Source organism: Helianthus annuus, chromosome 17 (genome assembly GCF_002127325.2).
Source record: "Helianthus annuus cultivar XRQ/B chromosome 17, HanXRQr2.0-SUNRISE, whole genome shotgun sequence".
NCBI lineage: Eukaryota > Viridiplantae > Streptophyta > Magnoliopsida > Asterales > Asteraceae > Helianthus > Helianthus annuus.
This window is the reverse complement of record NC_035449.2, coordinates 45,593,710-45,603,542: the sequence shown is the minus strand read 5'-3', so window position 1 is coordinate 45,603,542 and position 9,833 is coordinate 45,593,710. Positions and strand designations below refer to the sequence as shown.

The 9,833-nt window shown below is 38.4% G+C and overlaps 1 long non-coding RNA gene across 3 annotated transcripts; it reads right to left on the bottom strand.

Moving 5' to 3' along the window:
- Positions 1-917: 917 nt before the first annotated feature.
- LOC110923401 lies at positions 918-9,423 on the bottom strand. Of its 3 annotated transcripts, XR_004886975.1 has the most exons (4): positions 8,507-9,423; positions 8,290-8,353; positions 2,788-2,972; positions 930-1,691 (listed from the first exon to the last, which is right to left on the bottom strand). It is a non-coding gene; the product is annotated as an uncharacterized LOC110923401 (long non-coding RNA). The 3 variants fall into 3 exon arrangements; XR_002584058.2 differs by lacking the exon at positions 2,788-2,972 and having other exon boundaries at positions 918-1,691; positions 8,507-9,417; XR_002584057.2 differs by lacking the exons at positions 930-1,691; positions 2,788-2,972 and adding an exon at positions 7,868-8,139 and having other exon boundaries at positions 8,507-9,419.
- Between the last annotated feature and the right edge of the window lie 410 nt (positions 9,424-9,833).

The following is a 9,833-nucleotide window of genomic DNA, read 5'->3' as shown; positions in this document are numbered from 1 at the left end:
TAAATTGACTAGACGCGAACTTGGACGAAAACTTAACTCAGTGGCGATGTGATGCGTGTGAAGTGTCGTATAGTTTTTAATGTATATTTCAAGCCCTTTAACACTTTTTAGTCAAGTTTTAAATTTATAAAACACGATATTTACTAATACTAAACACACATATGGGCAAGTGCACCCATCGTGAGCGTAGTATAGTGTTGGTAAGATACCGAGGTCGTCCAAGGACACAAGAGCTTTTAATACCGATTTATCCTCAACGTCTAATCAAATCAAAAGTTTAGAAAAAGATGTTAAACTAGAAAATAAAAACTAAAAATGCTGAAAAATAAAAATAAAAGTAAAAACAGATAGACAAGATAAATCACTTGGATCTGACTCGTGTTTAGTGTAACCTTTGATTATTTCCGCACTTTTACACTTTTTAAGAGATTATCTTAGTTATTATAGTAGGCCCCTCTTTTGAAGGTGACGTTACCCTCAACCCAGTAGTTTGAGTCAGCAAGGATACAATCCTAAAGGGTTGGATTATTGAAAGATAATTAATTAAGTTATTAATGCGTAATGTGGTAGGCCCCTCTTTTGAAGGTGACGTTACCCTCGGCTAAGTAGTCTCAGTCAGCAGGGATACAGTCCTAAGTAGCCGGCTTAAAGTTTTAATAGTAGCTTACATATGAGGGGATCAAAGAGTTTGGACACCTGCCATCCAATACCAGTGGGTATTGAAGGAGGTCCTACTAAATTTGACCCAGGTCCTTGCATGATCTATACACTGAACAAGGCAAGACTCTTACCAAACCATTCCCTTAAACCCCGACCAAGTAGCCAACATATCTCCATATAGACTGTGGAGATATGAATTGTGAAAATCTTTTATTTTATATAGACAGTAAAATAATGCCAAGACACCACGGAAAAATGATAAGGAAGATTCACCTTCAACATAAGAAACTAGTTATTAAAGTCATTAATACATAACCAAATAAAAAATGCGAAAAGATTAAAAATAAAAAGTATTACACTAGACACTTGTCTTGACCAAGTGATGTAAGAGACTTAGGCAAACATGGCTTTTGATTGTCAAGAACTCTTACGATCAATCTTGGATCCCGAGACTACTCACACACTCTATGATGGATGATGGTGGTGGATGATGGTGTTGTGGTGGTGGTGGTGGAGTGTGGGTGAAGTGTGAGAGAGGTGGTGTGCCAAGGGATGGTTTGCAAATGAGCCAAGCACCTTTATAGCCTGCACAGAAGCCCGGACACGGCCCCGTGTCCATTGGGCACGGCCCCATGTCCACCCATCTTCTCTTTCTTCATTAATTGTAGTTTGTCTGCATTAGTTGACAACGCCCCCGTGTCCGTTGGGCACGACCCCGTGTGCAGAAGCGTATCTGTACTATCAAGATTTCCTCAGATTCTGCGAATCTTAGAGTTTACCATGGCCCCGTGTCCGCTGGGCACGCCCCCGTGGTGGGTGATAGAAGCTTCTATAACTTTGTCTTTTCTGCAGAAACTTGGGCACGCCCCCGTGCTCATTGAGCACGGGGCGTGTTCAGCCTTCTGTTCTCTTGTTTTTGCTTGGGAAGATGCTATCAGGGGGTCGGACATGCCTCGTTTATTCCTTTTCTTGTATTTATGTCAGATTTAGCTGTCTTTTTGCTTCTTTTGTTCATTTGAGCTCATTTAATCCTGAAAATACAAAAGGAAGACAAAAACACACTTTTTCAAACATTAGTACTAAAAAATGGTTAGTTTTATGCCACATTTGATGTGATTTATATGTTGCATTTTGCACACATCACGATGTAAAACTACCTAGGCTAGAATCCTATTTAACTTGGAATGGATTTCTATTCGAAATTAACGTGGTATGGAACCGGGATCTTTTAATGCTAAACCCTAAGAAATCCCTACTAAGACCTCCCGACCCTTCTCAGGAAGAAACTTGTGAGACTCTACAAGGCTGTTACGACTACCGGTTGTTAAATTTCCTTACAGTCCTCTAACTTCTTGAAAAGTGCCCTAATATGACAATCTACCTTACAGCGCGAAAGTCTAAGGCAACTATGGATTTTAACTTGGTTTAATAGACACGAGTATGATTAGGGAACTAAGACCGATTTCTTACAAAACCTAATCCGAGAAATATACCAAACCGAGACCTATTAATAACCTCGAGCCTTACTGTGACAAGATTAGTAGAATATCAAGTTTCAATAATCTCTTAATTACCGTTTCTAAGGCTATTGATCAATTCACCCAAAAATTACCCAAACCCGTGAAGATTAGATAATTAACACGAACCTATTCTATGAAAGACATTCATCAAGATTCTCACCCAAAAATTACCCAAACCCGTGAAGATTAGATAATTAACACGAACCTATTCTATGAAAGACATTCATCAAGATTCATGTGAAACGAGCAACTAATTGAAAATCAACACAAGATACGCATATACACCAAATCAAAGGTTCCAAAGTTCTTTACTTTCCAAGAAAACCCATAAAGCAATGTTAATAACAAATAAAAATCCAAACTTTGTTAAACATCCATCACAGCCTAAGTAGTTTGAGCGGTTTAGCCAGGGTCGTCTCCGAAAACCACAAAAACAATTTGGCCCTGTTCGAGATAAAAAATTTGGGCCCTATTCGCAAATCGTCGTATAATATAAACTCGTCAATCATTCAATCAAATAATCCATAATACTACGATAATTGTTATCAAATAGATAAAACAAATTAACAAAAATAGTGTAGCAAAAATATCAAGTTATAGAACGTACTTGCTAAGCGAAAAGTGTGGTTCTTCTAGCGATTTTTGAAGCAAAGCTCTCGATCAACTCCTTGTAATCCATAGTATCTAATATTTCACTTTCAATAGAAATTGTCGCCAACCCGTTTAGCCTTTCTTGTGACATTGTAGAACGTAAATAGGTCTTCAACAACTTCAACTTTGAGAAACTTCTTTCTGCCGATGCCACGGTTACCGGAATTGTTAACAACACTTTATATGCATTTATAGCATTAGGATAAGTTGTACTGCGTTGGAAGATATAGTCTAAAACATCAAAAGGGTTGTCAATGTGTCTCGGTAAAAATGTCTTAATCAAGTTCAACTCCGTATACAATTCTTTAGCATCAATATCGGACTCTCCTTCATACTTTAATGCATCTTGAAGGCGATAACAACACTCCTTAAGCTTGGCTTCATTTAGAGTCTTCAACTTTTTTGGAAACAAGAACCCAAATATTTTTTCGAATTTTTGGTATTGTTCAAATCTTGTTTCAAGTGAAAAATTTAGCTTGATCAATAATACATAAAAAATAATTTACTCTAAAATCCTCCTCGGGTGAAAATGTTACTTCTTTTACACTTGATGATTCATCAAATTGTTTTTTCCTATATATCACACGTTTTTTACGGAATTCCCCATTAACACCTATTTCATTTGCAATTTCTCTAGCTTCATCAAGCGCCTTAGAGAACCCCACTTCTCTATAATTATTAAAGAATTTAATTAATTTGTCCACTTCATCAATAGCAACATCAAGAACAACATCTTTTGATTGTAACCGTTTGCTCACCACATTCACCTTTGATAACAATTCAAACCATATGACAATTTGTGCCAAAAATTCAAAATCACCAAGTTCATACTCTTCTAATGATTTAGCTTCACTTATGATTTTAGCATCTCTATCCGTCTCCCTAACTTCTCGTAAAGCTTTTCTTACATCTCCAAGTTGATTTTTTATAGGCTTAATACTATCTATACGACTTTCCCAACGAGTTGTAGACAATGATTTAAGAGTTATCCTTTAACATTGTCTTTCAAAATTTGCCACCTATTAATAGAATGGGCAAAGATAGTATATAACCGTTGTATTGTTCCAAAAAATTCTTTAGACTTAGTAATTGTGTTAGCCATGTCACACAATGCTAGATTTAGACTATGACAACCAGAAGCACTATAGAAAGCTCTAGGATTTTTTTCTAAAAATCTAGTTTGAACTCCTTTGTTTTTTCCTCTCATGTTTGCCCCATTATCGTAGCCTTGACCACGCATATCACCAATATCAAGACCAAGCGAGTCTAATTCCTTACATGTAACTTCAAAAAGTCCTAATCCCGTGGTATCATCAACAACCAAAAAACCTAAAAATGATTCCTCAACGGTCACAGAACTAGAGTTAAAATTCATGTACCTCACAATTATGGAGATTTGCTCTTGGTGACTTGTATCAGGCGTGCAATCGAGAATGATAGAGTAATACTTTGCTTGCTTAACCTTCTTGATGATTTCGGTTCTAACTATATCCCCTAATAATTGTATCAACTCGGTTTGAATATTGTGGCCAAGAAAGTGTACATGACACTCCTCATTCAAAACACGGCGCACATGTTCTTTCATAATCGGGTCAAACTCTTCCAACATCTCAACCAAACCCAAAAAGTTTCCATTGCCTTTTTGATACAACTTCTCATTTGTCCCACGAAACGCTAAGCCATATTTTGCAAGAAATTTCACAAGCGCAACAATCCGTATAATGACTTGTTTCCAATAATCTTTTTTCTTTTTTAAATTACTCATATGCCACTTTGTCAATTGTTTCTTTGCATTTCAACCTTTGACGCAATTCAAACCATTCATTCATATTCTTGAAATGTTCTAAACCAACTTCATGTTCTTTAAGTCTACCACTAGCATGTCTCCAATCCTTATAACCTTCATCATCCAACCCACCTTCCGGATGCCCCGTTCTAAAAACTTTACAACAAAAACAAAAGAGTTTGTCAAGTTTTTTCGAATACACTAGCCATTCTCTATCACACGTCTCCCTATTTGATAGAATTCTAGTGTACATGGTATTAGAAAAATGTCTTCCAAATTTATCCACGGGGCCCTTAACATCCATATCTCTTTTTGGACCTTTCGTAACCAACTCTTTAATCATGTCATTACTAAGCCCACCCCAATTTCTAGGATCAAAAATATCGATATCCGGAACCGGATTAACATCATCTTCATCTACGGTATCATTAACATTATCTTCACCTACGTTCACGTTGTATTCACCTACGGTCACATTGTCTTCGCCCACATTAGCTTCTTCACCTACGGTCACATTGTCTTCGCCCACATTAGCTTCTTGACCCACATTATCGTCACCCAATGTAACACCCCAGTGTTCTAAAGTCAAAGTCAAAGTCAAGATTGAAGTCAAAGGAAGAAAAGATTGCTAATTTCAATCTGTCTCTCCATGCTCAATTCCTGTTTTAACTTCTTTGACTTATAGTTAGTCTATTTTATGTTTTACGTTAGTTGTATTATGTGGAGTAATTAATTACAATCGCAGCAATCAACGAACATTTATCGCTACGAATCGCTTTACGACTGTGAATTATAGGAAGTAACAATGCGATAAAGTTAACTAAACGCTAATCGAACTAATCTAATCAACATCGCACTCGCAACTCGAATTACGCATTTTGGTGATTGTTATACGTGTGTGTGTGTGCCTTATGTGTTACTTGTGCATGTTTATTTATGTTATGTGTGGTAATCAATCGAATCGCAATCGAACTCAATCGCAATCGAATCGCAATCGCTAAACGAATACGAAATAAGGATGATTGTATGTTGATATAGTATGATAATTAGTGGAGAAGAGTTAGCGCGAGATATGAGTAGTTGAGATTAAAAGTAATTTGACTAGGAAACTCTATCGCATCGCAACGCTCGCAATAGAAATCGAAACAGCAAAACTCGTCGCACCGAACACTCGAATCAGGCGACCGATCGATCAGGCAACAGCCGATCGCCCAGCCGTCCGCCCGGACTGCCGTCCGATCGGACAGGCTGTCCGATCGAGCTGCCTGGCCGATCGGCCAGCCCTTTCCTCTTTTGGAACTCTATAAATACCCATATCATTTTCACTCTTTCCACTTTTGGCAACTCTCTGACCGAACAGCACGCTCTCCTCACCTTTTCTCAGATTTCTCTCGATTTCGGTAAGATCTCGACCTAAATCTTTTACTTTCTTGATCTACACGCACTCCTACACCTTTCTATCTTTTAAATCTTAACTTTTAACCGTGAAATCACCAAGATTCAAGGTGTTCTAGGATGACGTCATCATGTGTTCTTGAAGAACTTCATGTTTTGACCTCAATCCCCCAAGAACAACTTAGATCTAACCGATTTCCACATAAACTAACAAAGATCTTTCATAGATCCAAACATATTCACAAAGAAAAGGGATTGAAAGATGGTTTTCTAACTTTCTTTCAACTCTTTTACACTCAACGTACTCAAAACCAATAGAATCAGAACTTGTGCCGACTTACTACTCGGTCTATGGTCGTGTTGGCTCAAGATCTGGATTCTATCCACGAGGTTTACCGATTCTGGGTCAAACGTGAACCCCGTCTCGAACAGTTCACTAATCGGATTTGGGTGATTCCTGTCCGATCAAGAGAACCAAGTATTGACGAAGTTCCTGTTGTTTGACTCGTTATCAAAATGCCTCGATAAGACGGCAAACAATAAAAACAACCAAGTGTGCGACGAACACGACGACCAGGACGAGGTGCCGTCCGATCGGACTGCTGTCCGAACGGACAGTCACCTGAACGACCGGTCAGCCGAACGGCTAGCGCCTTGGGTCCCACACTTAACCAACTTTATCTGAAGTTTGAGTATTGAACGAATTGCTATCCGATCGGACTACCATCTGACCGGATTGCCCTTCGGATCATGAGATACTTGGACTTTAACACTTAATCGATTTTTCAAACATGTTCAGTGCACTAAGGATGCCACCAGACCGGACTGCTGTCCGATCGAGTGACAACCTGCTGAGAACTTGTGCTTGCTGAAGTGCCAGCTGAACGGGTTGCCGGCCGATCGAACGACCGTCCGACCGACCGACCTGAAAGGTAGAGACACTTCAATGTTTTCAAAATGCTACAACAAAAACTTCAAAAGCCAAACCATCGTACACAAACACATCCCTCTCAAAGGAAGAAACAATCCACTCGAACGGCCATCCGAGCGGACAGCCGTCCGAACGGACTATCAACCGCACGATCAGCTGTCCGATCGGACTACCATCCGATCGACCAGCTGTTCGAACCACCAACACTTACTCTCGTTTTACGCGTTACTTATCGTTATGCTATCAAACTATTCAGGCTAACCCTACTCTCAAGCGCTCCCTTCAATCCATCAACCGCTGTGAGTATACTCGATCCCTTTTTGCTTTCGCACTTTTGGGTGTTACATACGTTACTTATTCTAAATCACAATCGAACACACTACGCAATACTTTTAACGCTAACCAATATCGCATGTTATACGTGACTTAATGAATGCTTGTTTGTTATGTTTACACATGGAATGCTGTCAACCTGCCTTAGCAACGATAGTACTATAGTTTGGACTCAGCACCCGTTCACACGGGGGTTGTTAAGGACAATTATTTGCATGGATTACAGTGGTGATCATGTATTACGAACTGCCTTGGGCAGTCAACGCGCAGTCATTGGTATCGATAGGTTCATGTCGATAACTAACATGCTTCGTTTTCCTCTGTGTACCTGCTGGTTATGCGTAAACTATTTCGAACTCTATATGCTATTATCAAACTTGTATACTCGCCTTTACACTATGTGTATTGACTTTATTTTAACGTATGTGACAGGTGTTTAGGATGCTTATCTGCTAGGAAAGTGAGGCTAGAATAAGGTCCTAGAGGCCAACAAATAGTTGTCTGTACAAATGAAATCTGAGTTGTCGGGACAGAACTATTGGCCTAGATTTTGTCTGTAATAATTGTACTATCTTTTATGACATGGTATGGGACATGTTGTTTTAAGTAATTGATGAATATAATTGTTATGGAAACTTCTGGACAATATGTTTCGCTCAGTGCCACGCCCTGATGTTTCCGCCATCGGTTGGGGTGTGACACCCAAGTTAGAACTAGAATTTTGAGTTTCTTTTGAAAAAAAAACTTGTTTATTCGGTTTTGTTTTACGTCGTCCGCCTTTCTTTTCTCTTCCTCTAGCTTCCTCTTCTTACATTTTTTATGGCCGGATGGGTATTTGTATTTAGGAACGGGAGGCATAATTTCTAAATATTAACAAAAAAAACATTCATTCAATAAAAACATTCATATGAAATCAAAAACACAAAGACATTCATTGATTCAATCAAAAAACGAAATCAAAAAGACAAAAAAAACATATGAAATCAGGCAATCAGCGACTGATATTAACATACCTCCGATGACCGATTCCGAAAGTCTGAATGTCTGATGATAATTGCGACTGATATACCTCCGATTCTGAAATCCGAATCACTTGATATTAGGAACAAAAACTGAAATCCTGACTTATGAAATCAAAAAGAAAAATACATTCATTGTTTCAATCAAAAAACTAAATCAAAAAGACTCAATCACAAAAAACATATGAATTTTTGACTGATATTAACATACCTCAAACTGATGATAATTGCGATTTGCGACTGATATACTCCGATAATCTGATTCGATTCCGAAATCCTTGTCTCCTGTGCGTGCAATACTGATAAGGAATTAGGAACTGATCAGCGATTCAGCGTCGACCTTTTGTCTCCTGTGCGTGATCAGCGTCTTTTTGTTTCCCAAATCCCACTTTCCCTCGTCCCTCCTGTGCGTGAATTTTTTTCAATCATCTGGGCCCTTATTGTTTGTATTTGGGCCTATTTCTATTCATTAAAACCGTGGGCCTATATAAGAACATACAGAATTTTCGTTTTTTTTTTTTGGCCCCATGCTGGTTTGGGCCCTATGCACAGGCCCACTCTACACATGGGCTTAGCCGACCCTGGGTTTAGCCAAGAATCATGGTCTAAAAAGTAAAAACAAAAAGTCTAGAACAAGAATTCATTGAAGTAAAATAAGAAAAATAGAAAATAAAAGAAATCGTAAGGTAGAACCCGTAAATTCCTTGATCTCTAAGCTTCCCACTTTAATCCCAATAACTCTTGAGCTTGCTCCCTTCAAAATAATATTCCAATTCGTCCAAGAAGCTGTCCGTTCCCCTGATGTGCGGCTGATGTCTGGTCGTGTATTGCTTCGATGTTGCTTCTATTCTTCCGTCTAAGTTCCCTTCGTGCTTCTCGAAAATCTTGATCGGTTGCCTAAAAAAAAATTATTCTCCTCGTTCTCCAACAATAATAATAATAATATATAGCAGCCGTTTGATGTTACGTATATATTTATGGGGTATTGCCTCCCTAAAATAATAGCCGCCTTAAAATTGCTGTCTACAACTCCTAATTGCCGCCTCTCTTTTTATATATATCTCGAACTCCCCTCAAAATATTAACAGGGCCCCCTTTTCTCATCTAATTTGCATCCAATATGATGGCTCCCTTTTCGTGTGCAGATTGCTAGGCTTTTAAGTCTATGTGGCCCACCAAATTCATCCAAATTAATGTTTTCATGGCTGACTTTTCGTCTAACTATATGTAGGTGATGCGTGTGAAGTGTAGTATATTTTTTATGGGTGATGCGTGTGAAGTGTAGTATATTTTTTATGTATATTTTAAGCCCTTTTTACACTTTTAGCCAAGTTTTAAATTTATAAAACACGATATTTACTAACACTAAACACACATATGGGCAAGTGCACCCATCGTGGACGTAGTATAGTGTTGGTAAGATACCGAGGTCGTCCAAGGACACAAGAGCTTTTAGTACCGGTTTATCCTCAACGTCTAATCAAATCAAAAACTTAGAAAAGATTTTTAAACTAAGAAAATAAAAACTAACTAAATGC